Raw genomic sequence first — 12,997 nt, forward strand, 5'->3', positions numbered from 1 at the left:
TTGAGAACTGTCAACACCAGTACAGGAAAAGGAAAGCCAAACCGTGGAACTAGATGAGACGCTGATATTAAGTGTGTGGACAGACCAACTGTACTGATACGGGATTCTTGATTGTCTGCAATAGAGATCTTTTCTAAGTAACCTGTGCAAATGGTAATTTGATTTGAATGCTTTTGGGGAAAATGCAGTATCAGGAAAATTTGAGAACCTGGTTGGGAAAATAGACACAAGGGATGAAGGTACCATTAGTATCCCTGCGTAGAAACTCCCTGCTAAGGATGCTGCTACCAGCCCTGTGATCACTGCCACGTGGCACCACCAGCATCCGTACTCCTGGACACAAAGCCGTGGTTCTGGACTCTACACTTGACACAGCCTCCAGGGATGGTGCTCGATTGATCTCATGCTTTTAGCTAGCCCCTTAAGACCCAAGACCTATGGTAACATACAGAGTCAAGTGATTTTTTTTTTCTTACAAAAGCACCAGTGCAATTTGAGGAGGAAAAGCAAGTCTTTTCAACAAATAATCCTGGACCTACTGGATGCTGGAATGGAAAAATTTAACTCAGATCCATATTTTCCATCATAGACAAAAATTAACTGAAGGTAGTTTGCAGACCTGACTACAAAAGCAAACACTTGAAAGCCCCTGGAAGGAAACATAAACATCTGCCTTTGAAAACTGAGCATGGTCAACATTTTCCCAGATAAAACACAGTAAGTACTAGACATAAAAGAGAAGTTTGACAGACTTCCTCAAAATTAAAAACTTTGTCCGATAAAAAGACATTAAGAGAATGAAAATTCAAGTTGCAAGGAGGAAATATAACAATATATATGTTATATATATACACACACATATATATATACACACATATATACACATACAAAGAGCTGTGGCTCTGGACTTAAATATTTTATTAAGAGAAATGAAAACATATCTGCACATAAAGACTTCTTCAGGGATGCTCATTGCACGTTTATTTACCATGGCAAAAGAAGAAAAAAGGGAAGTTACCCAAGCATCCATCAATAAATGAATGCATAAGTAAGTTGTATAGTCACTCAATGGAATGTTATCCACCAATAAACAGAAATGAATTGCTGACAAGGACATCAGTGTATGTGTGTGTGTGTGTGTGCGCGCGCGCGCACATGCGTGCGTGTGTATAACATTATACTCAGCAAGAGAAGTTATCCACCAAAGAGTCCATGCTTTATGGTTCTGGTTTTATGAAGCTGACAAACAGGAGAAATTGGCCTATGGGGATAGAAATCAGGATAGTGATTGTCTTTCACCCACTAAGATACCTCTTCAGTTTCTACCCAAAGACTTCATATATATTTATCTCTAGGCTATCCAGAAAACGGAGATGTGTGAATCATGCTTTTCATGCCATTGGGAAAGGACATCCTGTTCGTAGCAGAGGTGATACGGGAGTATTAATCACCAAATGTTTAGTAAATATTGATACCCAGATGATTTACACAAATCATCACAAGACCACAATCTACCTTTTGTATTAATGCAATAAAAAAAATATTGGATTATAAAAGTACTTCCTTTGCATTTTTTCTGGGGGAGGAGCACAGAATGCAAAGAGGGAGAAAGGAATTTTCTAAGGAGATGGCATTTCTCTGCACTTTGACTGGGGTATTGGTTCATGTATATATGTGTGTTGGCAAAACGCCATAGAACTCTACACTTAAGATCTGTGCAGTTCATGTAATTACACATGAATGAAAATGAGAAGTCCAATGAGGCATATCCTAATGGTCCAGCCTGGTCATATGTGTGTATTCAACATATAGAAAACTTGTTTGGCTTCTGTAGCAGGAGGTATGAGCTTTCTGCAAATACAAAGGGTGTTTGAAGGAAGGACGGTCATTCATGACACAGGTCTGCTATAGCATTGAATTCCACATCCTGCGGCAAAAATCAAGTGGGGACCGTGGTTGGGATGAAATTCCATGGGAACAAGGCAGGAGTGAACAATTGCAGTTAGAGTGGAAAATGTGTCCTGGTTTGTCTGGGACTTTTTCTGTGTGAGCACTCAAAGTCTTGTGTCTTGGGAAAACCCTCTGTTCTAAGCCAACTGGGAGAGTTGGTCACCTTCTTTCCAGCCAGAGCTCTGTCTAAAGTTAAGTCTGATGGAGAAATTGAGGGATCACCCTGGAAAAAGTGAACCCAGAGATTGACTTTGAAGCTCCTCTGGGTATGAGGTCAGTGTGGGATAATTGTCATGGACAGAGACTCACTGGGAGTCTCACAAGCCCTGCCACTCTAAACCACATCAGAACCCTAAGGGTTTTCTTTCATAAACTGATTCATTTTTCTTTTCATACCACCCAACATCCCAAAACCATCAGCTCAGCGTTTTCACTCCCATTCCCTATAAGCTCCATGAGGGTTGTTCGCATGTCAGGTTTATTCATCAATGTATCTTTAGCACATGTAAATGGCTGTGACAGATGCTTCAGTGAATGATTGAATGATTCAGTGAATGATCCAATCCATCAACCGTTGCTCCAGGCTTCCTGTAAAGACCAGGATCCTGACCCATGGACATTTTTGAGGCTTTAAGCCACAGCCCTTCGAGCAAATCCTCTTTCTCTGGGGCTATCACAACCAATATATGTGTATTTAATTAGTCACTGCCTATTTTTATATGTTACACAAGCTCAGTTTCTCCCTCTCCGTTCTCTTTTCCTCAGTAGTGGCAATATAGATTTTTAAGTTTGTATTTATTTTTCAATTTCTTCCCTTTTACTGCAGTCTCCCTCTAGAGATGACACTTACCTTAATCTTTGACCCACTAAGATGACTCTTTAGTTTCTATCCAATGACTTCATATATATATCTATCTCTAGGCTATCCACAAAACGGAGATGTGTGATTCACGCTTTTCATGCCGTTGGGAATGGACATCTTATTCATAGCAGAGGTGATACAGGAATAGTAATCACCAATGCTTAGTAAACATTGATACCCAGGTGATTTACACAAATCATCACAAGACCACAGTCATCACAGGACTACAATCTACCTCTTGTATACATGCAACCCAAAAGTCTTGAATTATAAACGTACTTGCTTCCTTGGACTTCAGATAAATCTCTAGTATCCTCAAGAGTCTTTCAAAACTTTCACTGTCTCCAGCAAATCTTGTAGGAAGGAAAAAAAAATAGATATCACTTTGCAATTTATGTTTTTACCAGCATGCAATTGAGCAGATTCAATTGACTCCAAATGTTTTGCACATTCTAATTTCTGCCCCCTATTGTCCTCCCCTGTTGACTTCAAGTTAATGTGTAATATGATGTGGGACATCCCTCATAAATTCCATATCATCAGAGTAATGTGGCTTTGATGATGTACTGCATTTTAAATTAGCTCTGTCACAAAAGGACGATGGGGGGCCCAGGAGGTTTTTTTTCTTTCTAATTTTCCTTCTGTTCTTGAAGTGTGATAAGTCTAATTATAGTTGGCAGCAAACAGCAGTGTTTCTTCAGGTAGTATGGCTTGTGAGGTCTCTTGGATTGCTATGATATCTTCAGATTTTTATAGTAGGTGTCTTAGACCCAACAAGTTAAGATGGCTCCCAAGTGGAAAGAGTTTTAAAAGATTAAAGAGAGATTAACAATCCAAGAAGTTACTAACATTGATCTGTCATGGCCAAGTTCAGTGGTGCATTCCTGTGGCTTATTTTACTCATGGGAGTTAAATAACAGTAACATTGTCAGAATCTTAGGATACTTTGGAGAAGAGGGTATGACATATCTAAATTATGAATATACAAAGTAAATTTTGTTTCTTCTAATACTCTACTAATCTGAGGGGGATTCTTCCGTATCCATTGTCTTTTCTGGGGGAAGAAACCAAATGTACAGTCCTGCCTATTGTAGGAAGAATAGCTATAGGTCCTCTCAGCTGTGGTATAGGAAACATGCTCTAATGAACTTTCCTTCCAGTGTTCCATACCAGTGCTTCTCAAGCTTTTAGTGAGCACAGGGATCTTTCCAGGAATCTTCCTACAATGCATATTCTGTTTCATTGGTCTGGGTAGAGCCTGAGATCCGGCACTTCTAACAAGCTTCTAGGTGATGTTCCTGATGCTGGTTCATGCACCACACTATGAACAGCAATCTGTTATAGGGTGTTAAACAACAGAAATGTATTTGTATGTGGATGCCTCTGCAATATAATTGCATCCAGAGGAGAAATGAAATAGCTTACAATTTTGGATGAATTGGGTAGATATAGAATAGCTAACATAAATGGAGCCACGCCTGTATTATTTAACACTCACAGCAGTATAGCTAGGCACAATGCTTCCATTACACAGTTGAGGGGCTATAAGCTTACAGATGTTTAGTGATGTGATCAAGTTGCAACGCTGACACTCCGTGAAATTTGAACCCAGGCAGTATGATTTCAGAGACCATGCTGAAATGCCTGTACTGCTCATGGACTGTTGCCCTGAAACACAGTTTATTTGTCTGGAGTGTAATGTCTGGAGCTTTTTACATCTTCATCATTATAAACCTCTCACAAATATTAATTGAGTACCTAAGGCCATTCCTTAAGGTTTTGTAGCAGACAAGAGAAAATAATGTAGTTTGAACTGAAGACCACTAAATAGTGCTCACTGGTAACTGAAATTCAGGAAACCGTTTACATATCCAGGAGTGATTTTCTTTATATATAGGAAAAAAAACATATTTAAATGGAGTTAAATCATTATCTGTAGGAATTATAGCTGAATGGAAGAAGTAACCTAAAGAGCAAGATTTTTTTTTTTTAAATGATATCCTGGGAACTGTACAGTGGCTTGCAGATTAATTCTATCTTTGTTTATATTTATACTTTCAAACTTTGTGTTCAGGTAAAATTCAGATAATATAAAATATAGATATGTTACATAATATAAAATATGTAATATAAATAATATAAAATTATGTGAATTATAAAGTGTGCAATTTAAGGACATTAGTAGATTCACAATGCTGTGCAATGATCACCTCCAATAAGCTCGTGGAAATATGCTCAGCACCATTAGTCATTAGAGAAATGCAAATCAGGCCAGGCGTGGTGGCTCACACCTGTAATCCCAGCACTTTGGGAGGCCGAGGCAGAAAGAGTCCTTGAACATAAGAGTTTTATGTCAGCCTGAGCAACACAGGGAGGCCTCATCTCTACAAAAAATAAAAATAAATTAGCTGAGTGTGGTGGCACATATCTGTCGTCCCAGCTACGTGGGAGGCTGAGGTGGGAGGATCACATCAGCCTGCAAGGCCGAGGCTGCAGTGAGTGGTGATTGAGGCATTGCACTCTAGCCTGGGCAACAGAGGAAAACCCTATCTAAAAAACAACAATAAAAAAACCAAAACAAAAAAACAGAAAAATGCAAATCAAAACCACAAGGAGACGTCATGTCACACCCACTAGGATGACAAGTAATAACAGAAGGTAACAAGTGTTGTCCAGGGCATGGAGAAACTGAAACTCTCAAATATTGCTGGTAAGAATGCAAAATGGCACGCCTGCTGTGGAAAACAGTTTGAGAGTTAAACCAAGGTAAACGCAGAATTCTCACTCACTTTCGACAACTGAATGTATTTGCCCTTTTCCAGCTCCTGGTTGGTTTTTTGCATAGCTTCTTCCAGGGCCTCTGTCTTGTTTGCTAATATATGGTTCTTTGTCCTGTATCCATTCAGTAGCCAATGTAAAATGGTGCCAAACTTACTATTTTAGATGCAAGGAATTATCTCCTCATTCTAGTGATTTTACCATTGTCTGTTCTTAGCTGGTGCCAGGTTGGAAACTGTAAGAGTTGTTGGTTGGTTGGTTGGTGCTTTTACTCCAGGTACTATGTCATTCCAGTGATATTTTTACTGTCTCATGTGGGATGTCCTATATGACTTGAATAAAAGTCCCTCTCCATTGCTGTCTGCACAAGGCTGACTCCTTTGACCCCAGCAGAAAGAACAGTTGATGATATTTGGTGCCAAAAAAAAAAAAAAATTTGCCTGTGCTCTGACTGTTCTTCTCCTTGGTGGGAAACGTCTGCTGGAATCATTGGGCAGTATGATGGAGGCAGATAAAGGTTTAAACTCTAATTATGCCACTTGGTAGTGTGCATAAACATGGGCAAGTCCTTCAATTTCCCTGTGCCTCTGTTTTCCCAAATAAATCATGGAGTAGTACTTACAGAAATGGCTAATGGTTTAATAAGATAATGCAGGAAAGCATTTAGCATAGCATCTGGCACACAGCAGCATTCCGTATCAACCCTGGCTGTTATTGTATCATTATCATGGTTACTGCTGTCCTAGGTTTTACTCTATTACATAGTTTGGGTCTATTTGCACACTACACTTCTTTTAAACACACACACACACACACACACACACTCTTTAGAATTATCTCATTGCCTTCCTACAAGCTGTCTTTCTGCTTCTGCATGAACTTTTAAACCTTCTCCACTAAGGCAGGGTAATTTTAAATGGTTTTACCCATGGATAGCCAGCCTAAGAATGAAAAAAATTAACAATGTCTTAAGAGAAAGGGAACTTTGCTGCTTTCAGGTGTATACAGCAACCCTGCAGTTCAACAGTCTCTGTCCTGGGTAGGGCCTCAGGTGACTTGACTTTGATGAAATAGAGAAGCAGGCTGCCCTCTGTCAGTTGCAGAACCCATGTTTTTTTAGCATAGTGACCTGATTCTGTATGTGGCTTGGGGAATCCTATTTGTGACTCTGAGGTCTATTTTTATGGTAATGATTCTTCATTACTTTCACATTCTCGAAAGTAGGTTTTGGCCTTAAAATGTATGCAATTCTCCCTCAATTGTTCTTTATTCATAGATAGCCATGATATAAGCTAGCCGGCTGGCTGGCTATAAAAAAAAAAAAACTCAGGCCTGGCGTGGTGGCTCACGCCTGTAATCCCAGTACTTTGGGAGACTGAGGTGGGTGGGTCACAAGGTCAGGAGATCGAAACTATCCTGGCCGACATGGTAAAACCCCATCTTTACCAAAAAATACAAAAATTAGCTGGGTGTGGTGGCATGCACCTGTAGTCCCAGCTACTTGGGAGGCTGAGGCAGGAGAATCGCTTGAATCCGGGAGGCGGAGGTTGCAGTGAGCCTAGAGTGCACTGCTGTACTCCAGCCCGGCAACAGAGTGAGACTCCATCTCAAAACAAACAAACAAACAAACAAAAAATGAAACTCATTCTCTGTCCAGAAATTTCAAGAACGCCAAATCTGTGATGACTGTGTTGACAAATTCTTATACAATGCTTTAAACATATTCAGATTTTAAGTTTTATTAGCTTATCTAATTATTCATTTAAAATAACTCTTTAAAAAGACCAGCTTATCTTACCCTAGCTGTAGTTTTTTGTTTGTTTGTTTGTTTGTTTTGCTAGTGAAACTATCCGTGGATTACTTTATCTCAGATTATATTCATCATATTTCTCCATTATAAATCCATTAAAATGTCGCTTCTCTGACTTCTTGGAGTTGAGGTCTGTGATTATCTGCTAGCAGAGGAAATTCCTGCCCACAGCCCCCAGGACATTTCCACATGGCAAAGCAGCATGAAGAGCAAGCATGAGTGAATCAAGTTCTCGTATAAAGAGGGATCCTAGGACAATGCTACTTTTAGAGATGGAAAAGCTCTAAGATATTTCCACGTAAAAGAAACCTCTGGTTCAGAGAGGGAAAATAACCTAAGTTTTCACGCTGAGTTCGTAGTAGGACACAGAAGAGAACTCTTTCAGTCCATGCAGTAGTGGCTCTAGGTCCTCCTGTCTTAGGCTCTGAAGGGAGACAGACCGCAGTCTCTCCTGGAATAGCCCGGGAAGGAACTTTGACATCAAGATATTCAACCTCCCAATTGTAGAAATGGGGGGCTCTGGTGTTCATTCATGCATGTAACAAGTATTTATGGCGCACTTACCCAATGCCAGACTCTGTTCTAAACAGAGGTTATGGCAGTGACCAACCCTGGACGGTTCCCTGCTCACGTGGAGTTGGTCACAGTGTAGGGATCAGACAGTGAATACGTAAGTCAGCGATCTGCCGAGAAAGATGACAAGTGTCACATCAGGGTGACGTAGTAGTACCTGAGACAGGGCATAGTGAAGGAAACATTTTTTCTAAGTGCAATGGAAAGTCACTGTAGAGTTTTAAATAGAGGAGGGATAGGATATGATTTATGTTTTAAAAATCTCTGTGACACCTAGGTGGAAATTTAATTGTGGGAAGAGCAAGAATATTAATTCTGGACAAATGCTGTAGGTCAGAGAAGAGATGATGGTAGCTGCTAAGATGGTAGCTGTGGGCAGGAGCTAATGATAGCAGAAGGATGCTGGACATAAAGATGAGGACTGGACCTTAGACTTAGTGGAAGAGGTGAGTGAAAAAGACTTACTAATAACTTTAATGGTTCAGCTTGAGCATCTGAACGGATGAACCCGAAGAGAAGTTTGCATCAGGCTCTGTGCGATAGCTAGTGTTCACATCGATTTATGTCCTCTTTTTTTTTTCTTTCTTTCTTTCTTTTTTTTTTTTTTTTTTTAAATTAAAGAGATCTGGTCTCGCTCTGTCACCCTTGCTGGAGTGCAGTAGAATGACCATAGCTCACTGCAGCCTCAAACCTCCCGTCTCAGCCTCCCGAGTAGCTGGGACTACAGATGCACACCATCACACACAGATAATTTTTTTTTTCTTTAGAGATAGAGTATTGCTCTGTTGCCTAGACTGGTCTCAAACTCCTGGCCTCAAGTGATCTTCCTTTGTCTGCCTCTCAAAGTGCTGGGATTACAGGTGTGAACTACTTTGCCCTGCGAACGTCTATTTTAAAAATAATCTTGAGATCTATAAGCCATGCCTGACCAGAGGGCAGATCCTTATCTATTTCTTTTCTCTTTCTTGAGTAGCACTTCACGCAGGGCTGGATTGTGGGGTGTTCTAAATGCAGGGGTGGGTGCAGGTGTAATGGAGGGTTTCACACTGTGTGTGCTTTCCTCTGTGTCCAAGGACTGCAGCTAAGAAAGGGTGTTTCGGTGGGTAATCGCATGATCCACTGCCCTATGTGGGACCACAGTCTTAAGTCGCTGGCTCTGCCTTCCTGGGTGCCACAGTTACCGTCATTTGTAAGACTGTAAACTTCATCAGCCTGCATTGACTTCCTCTGGGTACATTCTTGGGGACCACACAGTGCTGAGTCACAGTTAGAAGGGGTGTCTGTCTTCACAGTGCGGCATCACTCTGCTCCTGGATGCCCTGCTCTTTATCGTTCCTCCTCTCTCACTCTCCCTCCCCAGGGCCACGCTATCCTTTGGCAGTGATCACATCCAAGCCAATTTTGATCAATAGTTTCGTTCATTTCAAATGGAAATAAGCTCCGTGTTTAGCAGATGACGAGAGTTACACTCAAAATGTGGCACCTTTGTACCCCATTCCTTAGGTTGAACATGGCAGGATTCTTCAGGAGGGGAGAAGATGTGCTAGACTTAATGTTTAACATTCTTAGGACGGACGGCGTCTCCTCCATGCCGCCTTTAGCTGTAAGCTCAGCAACTCTGGGAATTGGAACAGCTGCCCCTCCTTGAGACTCTTTACTGCTTGTGACTTGACACAATGGAAGGACAGAGACCCCTGAGACTCTATGCACCTTTATTGGGTTGGCCTGGGTCAAGCCTGTTTGCAAAGACATTTTCTTTCTTGACTCTGACATGTGGCTCAGCTTAGGAACCCATTTCTTTTCTCTCTCAGACCTTTCCTCCTGCATTTTGAGCTTTGCACTTTTTATACCTTACTGTGGCTCCAAGAAGGCCTTTACTGCTGCTTTGGGGTTTTTTTGTTGTTGTTGTTCTTGTTTTGTTTTCTACTTAGATGCTCTACCATCCTGGATGATTTTTGCCTGGTTGGAAAGAGGCACCTTGGTAGGGGAGGAGAGAGGAGAACCTACAGGATTATGTGAAAATCTTTCCCTGGGGTTCACAGAGAAGCATCTTAGAGGGTTAGAATCTCTTTCCAAACCTTTGTAAGACAAGTCTTCTGAAGTGTCACCACAGAGTCTACCCTGGGGGAAGAAGCTGCATCTTTCCAGATACGCCTGCATGAAAACAAAAGAAGAAGAAGAAGAAAAGAAGAAGAACCCAGGAAGGATAACACAAGATAGAAAGGCCGTCTTGGCATTTGGAGGATGAGAATTATAAGGGCATTTTGCTTTTAAATCTAAGAAAGGTATAAAGAGGAGAGATGTTGAAAGCACCTTGTCTCTGATTTCTTTTGTTTGTCAGATATTAAAAAGTACCTGAGGTGCTCTGCTGGGTCCCTCTCGTGTGCCATCTGGCCCATGAGCTGCTTGAGATGGGAGAATATCTTACCCGTCTTTGCATCCCCAGCACCAGTACATTCAACGCAGTAACTTCCACGGTGCTCATTTGGGGGCAACAGGCCCTGTTGAACACGCATTCATTTTGTGGTACTTGGACCACACTTGGCAGAGAAAGAGGTATTTCTGGGCCGCCACAGGTGTGGTTGCAAGAAATGAACCTCAGAACTTGAATGGATTCAAATCAAGCATATCTAGACCGTAGCAGAAGTGTCACCAATGGTAGGAAAGCCTCTTTTCCCCTCTTCCAATCTGAGGAACACCTGGCAAACATTTGTACCTAAATTAGTTCTTGGCTTTGCTGTCCAGCTTAGGAGAACGGATGTTCCGGGAGGCACTGTAATTTACTGTTTGATAGGACCTCATAGGAAATTGTTCATGCGAATTCAACTCTGATCTCTTCATGATTGAGTATACGCAACTCTTCATATTGTTTTCTCTTAGCATTCGATCTTATTGATTCAAATGCTCTTTTCATTAACTTCATGGGTCCATAGAAGAGATTTGATGGATTTGAGGATCATACCTTCAGTTTTACTTACTGCGTATCCACCCCATGCTAACTGTGGGTCTCTGTATAAGTTTGCCTTTTCAAACCTCAGTTTCCGTCTTTGTCACATGGAGATAATACTCCTCTCTCAAAGATATTGTGAAAATTAAATGATGCTGAGCACGTAGATTAGTCAGCGAAGGGCACCCACTACCAACGATATTATGATGGGGCTTGATCCAACTTGGAATCCGTTACCTTTGCCCAGGACCATTGTTTGCACGTGTCTGCTTTTTATGATTATTAGTTAAGAGTTTATTTTCATATAGAGGATGAGGGAAAGGGTGATTAAGCATAGGTTATTCAGTTTAAACTAATGAATCTTTTTTTTATAGGCTGACCATCTGTCAGGGAAGTGACAGAAGGCATTCCAATAGGACTGAGTTGAATTAAATTAAGAGATAAAAGTAATAATAATGGCTTTCCTCCAAACGATATCTAAAAATCTGCGCACTTTTTCCCTAGCGCCATTATTGCCACTTTAATCGAAACTACCTGCGTCTGGACTGCAAGCCTCCTAACTGGTCTCCCTCTTTTCCTTGCCTTCAGATCCAATCTTTTTGTGATAGGTTGATCCTTTTAATATTCAAATCAGGTTACCTTGCCCCATCTTTCCCCCCTCCTACCCTTGAATAAAAACCCAAATGTAAAATAAAAATTGATAACTTGGCCTGTAATCCCCGTTTCATCTGGCCTCTTGCCTTCCTCTCCCACCCCTCTCTCTCTCTTTCTCTCCAGGTCATTATTCCTAGGGCTTTCAACACACTGTCCTCCATGTCATTTCTGTTCCAGCCCTGGAGACGTGTACCTCTCCTTCTGCCAGAGGGTGCCTCGGGTCATGGTCACTTGGCAAGGCCCACTCTTGTGTCACATCTCAGTTTAGATTCTGCAGAAAGGCAATTCCCAATCCCTCCAATAACTGCTCGCCACCCCCAAAGATCTCACTGGACTAATTGCAGATTCATTGGCATGGTGCTTGTTAAGTTACTCACCATGGTGTCCCCAGAACCCATCTTAGTGGCATTGCTGAATAAAAGGTGCTTCAGACTACAAAGGGCTTATATAATGTGCATTTTCCAACTTCAGGCTTGTGGCGGCTTTGCGAGAAAGGCATATACTGGACGGCTTCAAAGCTATAGAAGAGTAGTCCAAAGCCGACTGTGGTGAAAACTTGGAAATGGAAGAATAGGGTCTGAATCCCAAGTGTCTGATGCCAAGCCTAAAGCTCTCTCAACTTGAGTATTGCACATGGTAGACACTCTCTGTGTACTGTTGTCTAAAACAGGGATATCCAATCTTTTGGCTTCTCTGGGCCACATTGGAAGAAGAAGAATTGTCTTGGACTCTACGTAAAATACACGAACACTAACAATAGCTGATGAACTATTTAAGAAATCACAGAAAAATATTATAATGTTTTAAGAAAGCTTATGAATTTGTGTTAAGCTACATTCAAAGGCATCCTGGGTCACACGTGACCTGTGGGCCATCGGTTGGACAAGCTTGGTCTAAAAACGTATTGTTTGTCTAGGTAGGGTCATCATTTATGAAGCTCTTGAGCAAGCATTTTCATGTCACTCATATCACCTGTCAGACTTTCTCCCGAGTACATTCTAAGCCCTTCCTTGCCTAATCTGCACAAAGACCTTGTAAGATAGTGTATTAGTTAGTATCACAAACTGGGTGGCTAAAAATGACAGAAATTTATTGCCTCACCATTCTGGGCCAAGGAGCCCAAAGTCAAGGTGTCAGCTGAGTCATGTTCCCTCTGAAACCTTTAGGGGAATTCTGCCTTGCTTCTTTTGACTCCTGGTGTGATAGCAATCTCTGGCATATTGTGATTGGCAGCTCCATAGCACCTCTGTCTGCTTCCATTGTCATGTGGCATTCTCCCTGGGTGTTTTCACATCATCTTCCTTCTGTCTATGTCTGTCTTTGTGTCCACATTTCTCCTTATAAGGACAGGTCCACCCTACTGACCTCATCTTCATTTGATTCCTTTCTGTAGATTCTATTTGCAAACAAGGTCACATTACCA

General features: G+C 41.4%; 1 protein-coding gene and 1 long non-coding RNA gene across 2 annotated transcripts in view; both read left to right on the top strand.

Moving 5' to 3' along the window:
• LOC139359727 (uncharacterized) overlaps positions 1-4,140 on the top strand; it is a 210,872-nt gene extending 206,732 nt beyond the window's left edge. Inside the window, exon 2 of the long non-coding RNA XR_011616094.1 lies at positions 1,356-4,140. This is a non-coding gene — a long non-coding RNA (uncharacterized lncRNA). The remainder of the gene's footprint in view (positions 1-1,355) is intronic.
• The window catches only part of LOC105467818 (RNA binding fox-1 homolog 1), a 2,482,591-nt gene that overhangs the window by 1,307,086 nt on the left and 1,162,508 nt on the right, over positions 1-12,997 (top strand).

This window comes from Macaca nemestrina, chromosome 18, assembly GCF_043159975.1.
Source record: "Macaca nemestrina isolate mMacNem1 chromosome 18, mMacNem.hap1, whole genome shotgun sequence".
In the NCBI taxonomy this organism is placed as follows: Eukaryota; Metazoa; Chordata; class Mammalia; order Primates; family Cercopithecidae; genus Macaca; species Macaca nemestrina.